This window comes from Harpegnathos saltator, unplaced genomic scaffold (assembly GCF_003227715.2).
Source record: "Harpegnathos saltator strain DR-91 unplaced genomic scaffold, Hsal_v8.6 scaffold719, whole genome shotgun sequence".
Classification (NCBI taxonomy): domain Eukaryota; kingdom Metazoa; phylum Arthropoda; class Insecta; order Hymenoptera; family Formicidae; genus Harpegnathos; species Harpegnathos saltator.
In genome coordinates, this window is record NW_020230559.1 from 215,732 (window position 1) to 232,865 (window position 17,134).

Below are 17,134 nucleotides of genomic sequence, written 5' to 3' on the forward strand. Positions count from 1 at the left end.
TTAGGTAGTAAAGTGTACCCATATGCCATTCACCAGCTGCATTAAGGGGAGGGGGGATTAAATGGATTGGTTAGTGAATTTAAAGCCAACGGCACACGGTGCTTGTTTTCGTGCTGGATTGCTTGCTGGATGAAAATACTGCGTTCTAATTGGTGCATTTCCATCTATCTTCGGAAAAGTACCAATCAGAACGCAGTATTTTCATCCAGCAAGCAATCCAGCACGAAAACAAGCACCGTGTGCCACTGGCTTAAGCCAGCGGCACAGGATGCTTGTTTTCTTGCTGGATTGCTTGCGTACTCCTATGTTGGCTACCTTGCTGGCTATCTTGCTGGAAATAGCTCTTCTGCTGGCTACACTGCTGGCTGCTCTGCTGGATTTTCACGATAGAACCAGTATTTTTCTTGCGTGGTTCTGTGCTAGCTCATTGTAGAGCCAATCAGGAGATTGCCTCATATCATGTGACTTAAGGCTCATCTACATTAGCTGTAAGAGTAAAGCTGTAAGGCTGTAATGTAAGCTGTCAGCGAATGAAAATATTTCATTTCGTGTCTTGCAACCTTACAGCCTTAAGGCTCGTCTACATTAGCTGTAAGAGTAAGGCTGTAAGGTTGCAAGACACGAAATGAAATATTTTCATTCGCTGACAGCTTACGTTACAGCCTTACAGCCTTACTCTTACAGCTAATGTAGACGAGCCTTTATTCTTAAGGCTGTAACGTAAGCTGTCAGCGAATGAAAATATTTCATTTCGTGTCTTGCAACCTTACAGCCTTACTCTTACAGCTAATGTAGACGAGCCTTTAAAGTTAATGTAGACGAGCCTTTAAGGTTTTCTATTCCTTCCAAAAATATCGTTGTCAAATAGAATAGAAGGAAGCATGACGTCCACAATGTGCAATCCAACGTGCAAAACGAATATAATAAAAATATAAAAATAAATATTTTAGTTTTATAGTACCAAAGATTATTTTAAACGTATAAAAAATATTTTAATTTTATAGTACTAAAGATTACAACATTTCATTTGGCACAGTTTTACTATAAAGTTTTATTAATACTTTGATACACATATTGATAATACATATTATAAACAATAATTTGTATGGCGGTTGTGCAATAAATTGTATTCTATCAAAAAGTTCAAAATGCTTTACTATAATAATTTGACAATATATTTCTTAATTTATCCTAGACAATGACATAGTTTAATAATCTGTAGTGAACTTAATCGATTACTTCTTAGAATTGATCAATCGCATTTGTTTTTAAACAGTATTAACCAATCATAATTGATACTTAATCAGTCAATTAAGGTAAGTGATGATACATTTGCTTTAATGTCTTGTTTGACTTTATTTTAAAAAAGTATATACATTACAACAGTAATATTATATTAATACATTATTACATAATATTTTAATATATCATTAATAAAACAGTAATACTATTTCTTTTTGTATATTATAGAAGTTATATTGTATATTATAGAAGTTTAAGGAGATTACAATTTTTTATAAATACATATATTTAAACTTAATTAATAATTTCCCTTCTGCACAGCAGTATACTGCCATGGGACAGCACCAACTGTATTAAAATATTTGGCAAACATATCTCTTACTTCTGCAGCAGCAGCAAAGGATCAGTTGCCATCTTGTTGGCCTATACCAGAGCTGGAAACTAAGGCCGGTATTCATAATCGAATCTTAAATTTAAGACCGTCTTAAGTTTATTTTCAGATGCTATACAAATCATTTCATTGGCTATGGGGTATCTGAAAATGAACTTAAGACGGTCTTAAATATAAGACCTGACTATGAATACCGGCCGTAGTGCCCTTTTCGGCTGGATTTCAAGCGGTAATACCCACCGTTCCCTTTCCACTGCTCCGCGCTCAGCGGCCGAGGCGACGATCGCGGATCGTTCAGGCTCGTCGCTACGTAAGATGTCAGCTGGAGCGTACCCTCGTGTTTTATTATAATTATAATTTTTCCTCCCTTAATAATCGCTTTAAAATATATATGTTTATGTGTTTTATACACATATACATATATATATATACATATATATATATAATTACAACATAATGAAAAAATCACATAAAAAAAGTATAATTAAAGGATTATTGCAATAGATTTTCACATCATCTGTGAGGTACTATTGCTGATGCGTTTTTTAAAGTGCTTTCCCCAGTAGGCCTACTCCACTAAATAATAAAGAACAAATACGATAAAATGTATGGCTCGGCAGGAAAACTAAATGAAAAGAAGTAAATGATCATTTGGGAACAAGTAAACTAGGATTTCCTGGGTCGTTTAGACTGTACTATGGATGATATATCCAAAGACATTTTAGAAGAACTAGCTCGCATCAAGGAAGAAAGGGAAGTATCATTTAAAGAAGAACGTTTATTAAAACATGCGTTATTGCAGCGGTCGAATCATTTGGAGATTCGATGACTTTCGAAAAAGCTGCAAGCATTCCATTAAATCTGTAAAATCACGGATAGATGATACAGCTTCATCTTTAGAAGAGAAATTAAAATGTTCATTTGCGTCTTATTCGTATTATTCATTATGTATTTATGAGAACACCGATAATCGGCATATGGATCAACTGTGTATTTTTGCTTGAATCGTACGTAAAACGATTTTTCACATGTCAAAAACCTTTCAGACTTTGTATCGTTGCAAAGGAGAACAACAGGTGTTGAAATCTTTAAGGCTCTTAGCCAAACTCTGCAAAAGTTTGACATTGATTTCTACAAATGTTCGGCTGTAGTCACCGATAGCGCAAAAGCAATGATAGGTTTGAAAAAACGGCTTCTTTGAACAAATAAGACAGCAAGGTTTTAAAATCTCTGTTACTCATTGCATCATTCATCAAGAAGCGTTGTCTTATAAGCTTAACCCCTTGACTGTGAATGACGTAAATATGCGCGAAAATTTTGCCTCTCCGGCGTACTCTATGCTCTAAAATTTTGTTTCCCTACCGAGCCATACATTTTATCGTATTTGTTCTTTATTATTTAGTGGAGTAGGCCTACTGGGGAGAGCACTTTAAAAAAACGCATCAGCAATAGTACCTCACAGATGATGTGGAAATCTATTGCAATAATCCTTTAATTATACTTTTTTTATGTCATTTTTTTCATTATGTTGTAATTATATATATATATGTATGTGTGTATAAAACACATAAACATATATATTTTAAAGCGATTATTAAGGGAGGAAAAAATTGTAATTATAATAAAACACGAGGGTACGCTCCAGCTGACATCTTACGTAGCGACGGGCCTGAGCGATCCGCGATCGTCGCCTCGGCCGCTGAGGACAGAGCAGTGAAAGGGGAACGGTGGGTGTCACCGTTTGAAATCCGGCCGAAAAGGGCACTTAGTCTCCAGCTCTGGCCTATACTATATAATCCTGACTCTAATGTTTCTGAGCTTTCTGTTCTATATTTAGTAGGAATATAATTAAGTTCTTTTTCATTTAAAAGATAATTATGCAGAAGGAGACATGCGTACGTTATAAGCTCTACTTTTTCTACAGCTAATGCTATAGGATTTAACAGAACTCTGAATCTATTCGTAAGTATACCAAATGCATTTTCGGACGTTCTTCGTGCTCTGCTGAATCTGTAATTACATATTCGCTTTTGTTGCGTCAAGCCACGTTCTGGATAAGGTTTCATTAAATTAATATGTAATGCAAAAGCATTATCCGTTATAATTACATATGGCAAGTTAACATTAAAACCAGGCAGAGTACTTGGTTGTGGTAATTTGAGGGTATTTTCCTTCAATTTTACTCCTAACGGACTTTCACGAAACACTGTAGAGTCATGAGTGCGACCATTTTTGCCAACGTCTATAAAGATAAATTTATATTCTACATCTACTAAGGCTAAAAGAATAATGCTACCTGTCCCTTTATAATTACGATATTTTGATCCATGATGCGTGGAGGGCGAAAGACAATATGTTTGCCATCTAAAGCGCCTATGCAGTGAGGGAATTGCCACATAGTTTAAAATTTTTCAGCTATGATTTCCCAATCTTCGTCTTTACTTGGGAATAACATCACTTTATTTTCAAGCACTGTAATAATAGCTTGCAATACTTCTGGTATATTTTTGATAAAGTATTTGGAGCAATTCTTGTGGAAAACGAGAGATCTTGAAACGAGTTGCCAGTTGCTAAAAATCGAAGAGTTAAACTCAATCTCATTCGAGGACAAATAGATTATCTCATTACTGTATTCTTTTTCTCAATGTATGGTGTAATGAGAAATAATAGTTTTTCCATAACCTCTTCTTCTAGTTGAATATAATTTTTGAAAAATCTAGGATCTTCAGGTCTATAAGCAGAAAAGTAAAGTACATAGGACAGGAAAAGAAATTGAAAAAAAAATTTATATTAATAGATTCATATTCACCCGAGTTCTGTAAATAACATAGTAAGTACACTTGCGTAATTATTGCGTCGTTGTAACCATTGTCGACTCCATAAACGTCGGCGAAATTGATTCCGTCGTCTTTGTTGCAACGCTATAATAAATAAAAAAATGAAACTGCAATTCTTTTACGTTTTACTGCAACAGCAATTATCTGTTCTATGTTTATCATGACCTAGGCTGCGTTCCGAAATTCACTGTCAGTACTGAAAATACATAGTTTGTGTCACGTATATCATAGAATTTCAGTGCTAGCAGTGAATATCGGAACGCAGCCCTAATGCAAATATACTTATCTTTCAACCAGTACGTAACATCATGTGAAGCCACACTAGCAACATAGCCAGCAGAGTTACCCGCACAGCTGCCCACATAGCAGCAAGCAAGCACACCTAGCAGACAATCCAGCAGGAAAACAAGCATCGTGTGCTGCTGGCTTTAGTTTTCTTCATTTCCCTTCTCAGGACAGAAATGAAGAACTCTGATTGGTTGATTCTCTTATGCGTTGTGTATTATGCGTTATGCAGAAATCTGTGCTCTGGCCCTATGGGCCAGAGCCCATAGGGCCTTCTGCATTCAAAGCAATGGGACTTCTGCATAACGCATAATACACAACGCATAAGAGAATGAACCAATCAAAGTTCTTCATTTCTGTCCTGAGGAGGGAAATGAAGAAAACTAATTGGTTTATTCTCTTATGTGTTATGTATTATGTGTTATGTAAAAGCCTGTACTCTTGCCCTATCTCTTTAAATACGTTTATGTTGCAATTATTGAACGCTGCTGCATAGAAGTTCCCTGTAGCAGTAGCTCCATCCGTGTAGAACAGTCGGAACAACAAAGAATCCGATTCTTTAGCGAAGGTGGGACATCTGAATAATATATCCTTCAGGTCTTTGTTATGGAGGATTCACACTGATTTCCGTCTGATATCCGACGTACTACGTCCGACATCCAATAGGAGAACAGCTTTCTAATGAAGAATTCAATTCTCCATTGGAAAGCTATTCTCCTATTGGATGTCGGGCGTCGTACGTCGGACATCGGACGTAGTGTGAATCCTCCATTATACCAACCACATTTGCATGTCGCGTCTTCAATAATATTTTTATCCTTTAGATGTAGACTGGTGGTAAAGCTAAGACTCCATGCATGCGGTGAGCTCCGGCAAACGGCTGCGGTGACCAATCAGGAGACAGACGCATGCCGGAGCTTGCCGCAACCGGACTTGCGCCTCCCTCCTGATTGGTCATCGCAGCATTTGCCGCAGCTCACCGCATGCATGGAGTCTTAGCTTAAGTCTTTTGTTCGCCTCCGTGGCGGTTGGATGTGGTTCCTGTAACTATGCATATTTTTTGATCGTTGGGACTGCGTACGCGTTGTCCCTGTTTTCTTTTACCTCTGCTGGAAAATAGCCTTACAGAATTTAATCTATCTACACCGTGAGAGTGGCGTTGGAGCAGTACCTTATTTTGCTCGGAGCCATTTATTGAATTGAATTGAATGTAGACTGGTGGCGACGTGGTGAGATCTTAATCTAGCCATGAATGTTAACGTTTCTATTTACTCCGCTGAGATCCTCAAACCAAGGACCTTTGTGGCAGAATTTTCTATATCTGCTGCCTTTATGTGTGAAGGATCCTAGTTCTGAAATAGTTGAGTTTAAGCAGGCATTACGATGTAAGTGAATGATATCAGAGAGAAGCCTAAGAGCGGGCATGGTTGCATTTACTGCGTTATGGAAAAGTTGGCTGATTCGAGGCGCCAACTGGGTCCATTTTTCATGGACATGAACTACTAAGCCAATGTCCACGATTTGTTGGTACTATTCCGTGCTATGTTCATAATTTGGTTCTGTTCTGTGCTATGTTCACGAGCGAGCTAGATTAGTTAGATAAAAACGAAGTTAAATAAAATTTAATAAAAACGAAAGATAAAAACGAAGAATCGGTCTTTGTCTCACCACCAGCGAATAGACAATCGCGACGAAGCGAGTCAGCAGCGATATTATCGTAAGGCAGACGTCGTCGTCTCCCCTTTCACCCCCTTATTTTCCTTTCCTCATTGTTTTATATTCATAATTCGGGAAAAAAATAATTTCAAGAGTTCGGACGATTTCTAGCAATGACGCGACAGAGATAACACGCGGCCACATTAATTTGTCATAACTTTTATATTACTTATAATTACATAAACGCCCATATATGCAAATATGCATTATAGATAATTATTGCGCGTATATTTTAATATTGTACAATATGGTATATAATAACAACAACTTCATTTCTTGCAGTAATTTTTTTAAGATCTTCATTGAGGTCGTGAATTAATTTTTTTCTTCATCAATCAGTTTTCTGCAAAAATTAAGATTTTTTAAATGAAATATAAAATGTTTCTCTTCTCTTTTCTCCGAAGAGTTAATTAAAAAATATGTATTCCACAGAGTCAACTAACAAATGTGTAGTCAGAAGAGTCAATTTAAAAGTGTTAAAAGTCCGAAAAGTCAATTTAATAACGTATTCCGAAGAGTCAATTTGAAAGCGTACTCTGAAAAATCAAATTAATATTGTAATCCGAAAAGTCAATTTATAATAGAATATTTACTTCGATGATTCAGCTAAAGAAAAAAACATTAATTTATTATTATATTCAGAGAATAATATTTAATTTATTATTTATACTTATCTTACTTATGCTTACCCTACATATGCTTCTTTGAATGAGAAATTTAATTTGTTGACTGATTCAGATTCAGATTTGTTAAAATATCTCTTATGCACAACTCTTGAACAGGTAGGTAGTAAAATAATGCCTGTCCGAATTGACAGGCAGGAGGGGACGTGGACTATCCTTCCGTCTGGCGCAGGTGCTGACCGGGCACGGGTGTTTCGGTCGGTACCTGTGCCGGATAAGGAAGGAGCTCACCACTGCCCCGCGGTGGAGGACACGGCGCACAACACCCTGGTCGCGTGTCCAGCATGGGCCGGGGAGCGCCGTGTCTTCTGCGGGGCGGTGGGATGCCGAGAGGGGGAGCTCTCGCTCCCGCACATGGTCAAAGCCATGTGCGGGAGCGAGGAGGCGTGGACAGCGGCGGTCTCCTTCTGTGAGACAGTAATGTCCCAGAAGGAGACTGCCGAGTGGGGGCGAAGACAGTACCGGGGCTGCGGGGAGCAGCTCCCGGGCGGACAACTCCCCCAGGGGGACGAGGGACGCGATAGCGGGCCCGGGGCAACGCCCGCCGAGGGGAGCTCACAGACCCGCAAGGGTAGGGAGTCCCCTCGGCGGCCCCGGGCCAGCCACCGATCGCAAGGGAGGGAGTAGGGGGCGGCGAGGGGGGGGGCCTTCCCTACCTTCCCCCCCGAGCGACCGGACAAGTAGGGACAGGGGGGAGCGGTGCCCCGGTTGGGGCCGGGCCCGCTCCCCTACAAATCCTCCCCTCCCTGACTAGCAGGGAGGGCGGATGTCCTCTCCCTCCTTGACAGGAGATACCAGAAGGCCAACCGGCGGGGGGTAACCCTCGTCGGAGACCGCGCCCTGGATTCCCTTCGTGAAACAGGGCGCGGTACACAGGTGGCGAGGGGCTCCCGGAAGGGAGCCCTGGGGTCGGAGGGTTGGGGAGGGAATACGGGAGTAGTTCCCCCGACTCCCCTCCTCACGGTCCGACAGGTAGACATCCCGCAGGGGTTTTAGTCGGTAAGAGTTCGACATAACCCCCTTACCCCCCAAGGGGAGGGAGTATCCATGATGGATTTCCCTTGCGTGACCAAAGAAAAAAAAAAAAGGTAGTAAAATAATTTTCTTCCTTTACGAATTTTATAAACTTTTCACGAACATAAAAATTGAAAGATTCTCAGAGAACAAAAAACTTTTCTTGAACATTTAAACCAAAGGAAAATCTTTTCTCATTAATAAAGAATGAATAATTAATATCTTACACAAGAGGAATCTTCATCCTTGAAATCACCGCGCGATATTGCTTTTAGAAAAGTATAATATTGATGTATTGTATAACAATAATAGTAACAAATGCTATCCAAAAACGGTGCAAATCTTAAACGTATTTGAGAAATGCAGTTTGAAGTTTAGTCTTTTCTGTTAATGTTATAGCAGAAGAATTACCAATTTGCTTCAGTAGCGCAGTGGATCAGGCTTTGTGATATGAGCGTAGAGGTTGTTCAAGTGTGTTATTTTTGCTATCATAAAGAAAACTATGTAGAATGTATAATAATACGCAGGCAAATTCTTTACATAATTATACTTATTTTTTTTAGCATGAATAAAAATGATCAATGCTAACATGATAAGTGTATATCGCAATTGTACGTGTACGTGTAAACATACATACACACGTATACCAATGATGTCAAAACCGAACAATTCGTGAAAATTTTTTATTGATCGCAATTGTACGCAAAGACGAAAGAGAAGTACACGGGTCTTCGCGGGTATCTCGTCATATTAATTTTCTATGAGCTGATAAACAGTTGTTCTCCGATATTTACAAGTTACGCTTGTCCGCAGTTTGTTCGGTTTTGACATCATTGGTATCAGTGATGTGAATTTGGTCACGGGCTTGCACGAGGATTCTCCCCCCCCCTATGCACGCACACAGCCAGCTCGGTCAATCCGTGTGAGCCACGCGATCGGCAATTGTCGATGCGCCGAGCGAGCGAGCGAGCGAGCGAGCGAGAGAGAGAGAGAGAGAGAGAGAGAGAGAGAGAATATAATTCCCTCCTTGTCGCTCTCGTTCTCGCTCAGCGAGCCTAATTCTTTCTTGCCCACAATCTGAATCGCGGGCGCGACTGTCTCTTTCTCTCTCTCTCTCTCTCTCTCTCTCTCTCTCTCTCTCTCTCTCTCTCCCCCTCCCCTTTCCTCTCTATCACAATACTGAAAGTTTTGTCTACTCGACGCACCGAAATTATTACAAATAATATTTTATTATTAATAATATTATTATTTGTAATATATATTATTTGTAATATTATTATTTGTAATTTTATTTGTAATTGTATAATAATGTTACAAATAATACAAATTTTTACAAATTTTATTATTTGTAAAAATTTATATCATTTGTAATATTATTTGTAATAGTATTAATAATATTCGGCGCCAAGAAAATAGAATATATTTTATTAATTATTTTGCGGAGTCGGGCAGGTTCACAGGTTTGATTATCGGACTGTTTAGTAATATTTTAAGTATAATTTTAAGTTATACAAGGATGTAGTATGAAATATAAAAGAATATTGTAACAGAATCAAGAAGTACGAAATGAAACCTCTTTGCTTTTATTACAATATCCTGTAAGATAATAAATATTTTTCATACAGTATTAAATAATCTCCAAAAACAATTACATCCGTGAAATTTTCTATCTGCGCGAAAAAAATTCATAAAATATATTTGTTTCGTCGCTCTAAATGAGAAAACTCTCAGAACAATGTTATAGTTCAGTGCACTATTCAATACAAATATAATAATACTATGTTTGTATGTGTGAAGAATATTTGCTAACTTACAGGATATTGTAATAAAAGCAAGGAGGTTTTATTTCGTACTTCTAAGACCAAGACTTATTAACGGCTAAAGACATATTCGAATTGATCTTGCCTTAATTGGTCGAATCAGTGATCGATCTTGCCTTAAGTTCCAAGCCTCATAACTCGGAAAGTACTCGATGAAATGTAACTTTGTTAGAGTGTTTTGGAATGCTCTCGAGATAAGCTACAAGAATATGTAATAAAAAATCGCAGTTTCTATTTAAAAAAACATTAATGACCTTGGCCTGATTTTGACAAGGTCACTTCACTCAAGGTCAAGTCCACATTTCCGTTACGTGTTGTCCTTCAAGCCATGCAACTTTTGTTCGAAAAATTTTTTAATAAAATCATCGATAATGGACCATATCACTTTAGTTAGAAAAGTCTGGAAACAGTCAAATACCTTGAAAAGGAAACATTTTTAAAGAAAATTTTTAAAGAATTTTCAGAAAAATGTTTCCAACTAAAGTTGTAGGGTTTTAAAAGTTCTATTGAATGATCATACCCGGTTGATCTTTAATGGAGGAGTCAAGGCGAGGTCAATGCCAACATGATTTTTTTAAATAGTACATCCCATTTTTTATTACACAGTGTTAAAGATGACAGCGAGACGTTTCGAAAACACTACTTGATGACCTATTTTTGTTGAGAATTATCTGAGTTATGAGCTTTAGAATTTACGGTGCCGCCAGCATTAGTATTATTCAGGATGTACCGCGTGGTAGTTTCATGGTCGGACTTTATACCCCCCTGTGTATATGTGTGTGTGTATGTCAGCAGAGATAAGGACTATGCAGTAGTAGTGCGTCAATTTTTAACTGATACTTTCCCAAACCGATGGATAACAAGATGTGGTGAAATAGAGTGGCCCTGTAGATCACCAGATCTTTCTCTGTTGGACTACTTTTTATGGGGATATGTTAAAAATAATATGTACGGAATGAAACCTGCTAACTTGGCATGCTTTAGGGAACGCATACTGCATCAAGTAAATCAAGAGACACGGTAATGTCTCGCGCCAAGTGCACGCGAAGCGAGCAAATGAGCGCCAACTTTACGTGACAGCTTGAGTTAAGAAATAACCAAATAGCTGTAGCTCTGTAACGGTTGGTCAGATCAAGTTCTAAGTAGGCGCAATCGAATCAACAGGAGCTTATTACATAATACGAGGGTAGTTTGATAAGTCAGTGACTTTTTTAATAAAAGATATTTTATTCGGCAAATAAGCGTTTTATTTCTCAACGTAGTCTCCTTTTAGCTCAATACATTTAGTCCACCGTTTTTCCAATTTTTTTATTCTAAATGGCGCAGCTTGCCCAAACTTGTACAGTAGTCTATTAATAGATGGCAGTTGACGGGAGCAGTGCTGCATTTAAAGTTACTGCGCGGAAAATTCAAAAAGTCACTGACTTATCAAACTGCCCTCGTATATACGGAAATAAAATTTATTTTTGCCCTAAATGCTCTCGTTACTGAGTTATTTGTAGCCAAAGATGAAAAGTGTAAATTTCATATTAAGAAAATCCGTCGTCGGATGTTCCTTAACAACACAATATATATGTTATTTATTGATTTAACAATATATATATGTGTGTTTACTGATTTAACTATATATATATATGAGGAAAACATATATATATATTATTTATTGATTTAACAATATATATATATATATTTCTTATACATGTGTTATAATTTTATCATCTCAAACTATATATATATATATGTGTGTGTGTGTGTGTGTGTGTGCGCGTGTGTGTGTGTAAGTTATTAATTTCCGTGTTTACAGGCACGCGCTCACACATACACACACACACACACACACACACACATACACGCACACGCACACACGCACACATTGCAACATTAATTTTTTTATAAATTTTTATAAAATAAATTTATTTATAAAATAGAAAATTTACTTTTTATAAAACATTTTGAATAAATATTTTAAATTATCATAATTTTATAGTTTTTTTATTATTTTCTCTTCCGACTCTTGGTGGTGGCGATGGTGGTGGTAGTGTTGGTAGTATTGATGGAGCTAGTGGTGGTGGCATTGGTGGCAGTGATGACGGTGCTGTTGGTAGCTGTTGGTGATAGCGGTGTTGTTAGTGGTGTCGGTGGTTGCAACTGCGGTAGCGGTCTGGGCGGTTTATATATTGTTAGTGCTGGTGGGTGCAACGGCGGCAGTGGTTTCAGCGGTAGTTATTTCTTTAATTAAATTAAAAAGAAGAGATACATTAGAGAGAGAGGGTAGGGGGGAGAGAGGGGGAGAGGGAGAGGGAGAGAGAGAGAGAGAGAGAGAAAGAGAATAAGAGAGAGGAGAGTGTGAGAGAGAGGAAAGTGTGAGAGGGAGAGGGTGTGAGAGTGAGAGAGACAGAGAGAGAGAATGAAGACAAGAGCAGTAGAGTGCGTAAAAAAGAAATGAGAGAAGTTCAAAGGAACGACAAAGCGAAAGAGCAAGGGAATGTGAGAAAGAGAAAATGAAATAAGGATCAAGGAAATAGTACAGCGAAAGTGCAGAATGTGAGAGAGAAGAGAGTGTGAGAGGGAGGAGAATGTAAGAGAGAGGAGAGTGTGAGGGAGAGAGTATGAGAGAGAGTGCGAGAGTGAGAGAAAGAGTAAGAGAGAGGAGAGTGTGAGAGAGAGTGTGAGAGAGAGAATAAGAGAGAGGAGAGTGTGAGAGAGAGAAGAGTGTGAGAGAGAGAGTGTGAGAGTGAGAAAGAGAGAGAGAGAGAGAGAGAGTGTGTGTGATAGAGAGAGTGAGAAAGAGGGAGAAAGACAGAGAGAGAGGGAGAGAGGGGGAGAGAGAGAATGAAGACGAGAGCGGTAGAGTGCGTGAAAAAGAAATGTGAGAAATTCAAAAGAACGACAAAGCAAAACAGCAAGGGAATGTGAGAAGGAGAAAATGAAATAAGGATCAAGGAAATAGTAAAGCAAAAGTGCGAACAAGCAAGAAAGATCAAGAGAGTTAGCAGTGAAAAATCGTGAATATGGGGAAAACGTGAGTTCGGAAAACATGAATACAAAACAGCGAGAGAGTGTGGAGAGGACGAACAAGAGAGCAAAAGAAGAAGAAAACGAAAGAGCGAAAGAATAAGTCATTGAAAAAGCGAGAAAGTGAAAACGCGAGAGAGCGAGGACGCGAGAGAGCGGCGAAAGTGAGAAGACTAGAAAGTGAGAGAGCGAACAAGAGATAGAGAGAAAATTAAGAGTAATAAATACTTAATGATTTTGCTGCTTTAATTCCAACAGTATCTGAAACCTCGGTGGCAGTGCTCGAGATAGGCATCAAGTTTTGTCTTTCATAATTTTCCAAACTTTTCATTAATAGCAAATCTTCTTGGGTTATTATCTTTAAATATAAGAAGATAATATAAGAAGATAATTTGATTATATGTAATACATTAAACATATACACACATATATATCATTATGTATTATTATATTATATATATTTACATCAGTTTGAAGTAATTCGTTGACTATGATAACTATTTTCGTCGTTGTCCAACGTCTCCGCAAACAGTTTTAAGGCAATTGACAATTTATGATTAATGACTATATTCGTGTATATATATGCGTTGTCATAAAACACGTTGTTTGTACATAAAACAATATCGCTTATAATCGATGTATCATACATATTTTTATGTAAATTGCGTATCAATATTCACTTTGAACAAATAACAAATAGATTTTCGGAATATTTGCTTTGGATTAAATAGTAAGCTAGTTTGGAATTTGATGCTTTGAATGCTTACTGATGTAGAAAATTGAATTTGGTGAGTGTATTATAACTTGATTTAAATCACATAGTATTGCTTTCGCCGCTCTCTCACGTCTTCGCTCTCTTGCGTTTTCACTTTCTCGTTTTTTTGATGACTTATTCTTTCGTTCTTTCATTTTCTTCTTTTTTTGCTCTCTTGTTCATCCTCTCCACACTCTCTAAGTGGCTGCTGTGTGCTCCAAGAAAGAGGCTGCTGTGCGCCCCAAAAAAGTGGCTGCTGTGCGCCCCAAGAAAGAGGCTGCTGTACGCTCTAAAAAAGAGGCTGTTGTGCGCCCAATAAAAGTGGCTGCTGTGCGCCCTAAAATAGAGGCTGCTGTGCGCTTCAAAAAAGTGGCTGCTGTGCGCCTTAAAAAAGAGGCTGCTGTGCGCCCCAAAAAAGTGGCTGCTGTGCACCCCAAATAAGTGGCTGCTGTGCGCCCTAAATAAATAAAATAAGTGGCTGCTGTGCGCCCAGAACAACTCGCTGTTGTTTGCCAATATATATTAAATATTATATATAATTAAGAAACACGGTAGTGTATTATATACAAAATGTATATAAAGACAGATCATCGTATACTTCTCTCCTCTACAAATAAAGATATAATTGTCCGAGGAGAATGGTTAACAGATATGCATATGGAACATTTCGGTTGTCTATTAGAAAATTGTTCCGACTATATACACGTTGAAACGTGGCGATTGCAATGTCTTGATACAAAAACGCCTTTACCAATTTATAAAAAGCATATACAAATATTACATAGTTCATCGAATCCATTTGATGGACATTGGGTATGTAGTTACTATAATACAAATATAATTTTTATTTATGATTCTTTAAATAAGAAGCAATTGCACAAACACCATGATCAATTTTTGAAACGATTATTTCCTACATATCCTTTCGTAATTAAGCCTGTAGAATTTCCTACTGTATAACAACAATCAAACAACAATGATTGTAGCGTTTTCGCTATAGCTTTTGCAGTTTCATTATTGTTCAAAATTAAACCCGAAGATATTAGATATGATTGCAAATTGATGCGACCACATTTGATAAAAATTTTAGAATCGAATACAGTTGAACATTTTCCTCAAGACTTACAATACGATATTCCTAAAGAAGTGCTTTCATTATCAGTTATAAAAGCTGTAACGAGGCGCAGATGCACCTCGTTACTACCGGCCCGACCGACCACCTGTCGGGCCGAAGAACGGCGCTTTGCGCCACCATAAATTAACGAAGACGATCGCGCCGCCGTTATCACGCGCCGCCGCTATCGCGCGCGGCGGCGATCACGCGCTGCCGCTAGCGCGCGCGGCCGCGATCACGCACCGCCATCGTGCCTCGCGCCGATAGGCGCGCCGCTCGATCGCCGCCGTATCAATCGTAGCGCGAACAACTATAAAACGGCGGCGATCGAGCTCCTAGAGACCAGACCGATCCGTACCGCCGATTCGATCTAGACGCTTGTATGCCGAAAGAGAGAATATCCGGACCGTTTCGCTCTGCCTTCCGCTTTCCGACTACCCGACCGGCGACTAAGAACACGGGATTGTGCGTCCGCAGTCTCGATCGAGCGTTCTCGATACTTGGCCGTCTCCCGTCTTCCTGGGCTCGTGTGTACGCGTGCTCAGTCGAGCGTACTCGACAGTATCTCGCCTTTACCCGCCGCCTCGAGTCAGGGGTTCGTCCGTCGGCGAACTCCGCTGAGCGTACTCAGCCTTTAGGCGATCCGTCTAGCGACCAGGAACCCGGGACGGTGTGTTCGCCGTCTCCGCTGAGTGTCCGCAGCACTTGGTCGCTTTCCTCCACGAACGTAGGGAAAAGGGAAGGTGCGTACGCCTTCTCTGTCGAGAGTCCTCGGCCCCGACGGACGAAATCATCTCGCGTCTCCCGCGACTCGCGTGCGTGCGTTCGACCGAGAATCGAAATCTCCGGTCCGGCGACCATTTTTACGCGAGCAATTCCGAAGCGAGTATTGGGCGATAATTGTCCGAGACGCCCAGCGTCGCGAAGCGAGACCGAACACCGCGCCGTTACCGTCGTTACGATCGACACGCGTCGCGCAATAGGCCCCGCCTTCCGCACGGCCTATCCGTTCGTACGAGCGCTCGCACCGCTCACCGCACCGCACCGTACCGTACCGACGCGCCTTACAAACGCAACCCGCGACATCGCCTTCGGGCCGACCTCTTGTATCAAATTAAATATAGAATAAAGCTAACGTACTACTCTCGAACGTCTCGCTGCTTTCCTCCTCACCGAACCCGGACTCCGACGAGCCTTATCCGCGCGAAACGCGTAGCAGCGACCGAACCGCGGAGTTCGGCCGTTACATTTGGCGCCCGAACAAAGGACCTTAGGAGGAGAAAAGCGGCAAGAGGGATTACGGGCCCGAGCGCGATGGCATGGGTGCATAAATTGTCTAAACAGGAGCTGACCGAGCAGTTGTCCCGTCACGACTTGCACACGGACGGGACATTCGAAGAATTGCGAAGGCGGCTCGGTCAGTTCGTGCGACGGCATCCGGAAGTGTTCAAAGAGGACAACGGGACGGCGACCCCGCAGCAAAGGCCGAGGAAGGGACAGTGGAAGTTCGCGACGAGACACCCGAACTGTCCATAATCCCCGAGGGGTCCGGACCCCCGATAGCCAAGGCGATGAACCAAATTAGAAAATGGGGTTGTTTCTTCGACGGACGGAGTCCTCACGAATTTTTAGAACGGGTCGAGGAACTCAGCGACGTCTATGGCTATACGGGGGAACACGTCCTTCGGGGGTTGCCGGAAAATGCTGCGGGGCGAGGCCCTCGCGTGGTACCGTCTCAGTCGGCACACATGGGCAACGTGGGAGGATTTCCGAAGGGACTTCCGCGCGGAATACCTCCCGCGCAAAATGCTAGCGCAACTTCGCCGCGAAGCACGGGGCCGCGTACAACAGGATGGAGAATCTTCCGGGCGTTTCTCCAATGACGTGTTAACGCTCATGCGGCGCGCGGGGGATGGAGTCCCGAGGAGCAGCTCGAGTTGCTATATGAAAATATGCACCCAGAATACAAGAGGGGCATTCGCATCGACGACGTTACGAGCATCGGGGACCTCCGTGCGCGGGCCGCAGAGCACGAAGACATCGAGCGGCAGATACGCGACCGCCGGCGAGATCCTGCAGTGGACCGACCTCCTCGACCACCGCGCGCCGCGCCGACCACCGCCAGCACATACAGCAAGGACGAGTGCTGCTGGCGGGTGCAACAAAGGGGGCACACTCGGGTAGACTGTAAGCGCCCCCCGAAGAAATTCTGCTCGCAATGCGGAAAGGACGGCGTGTTGACCCGGGAGTGCCACCCGCGGCC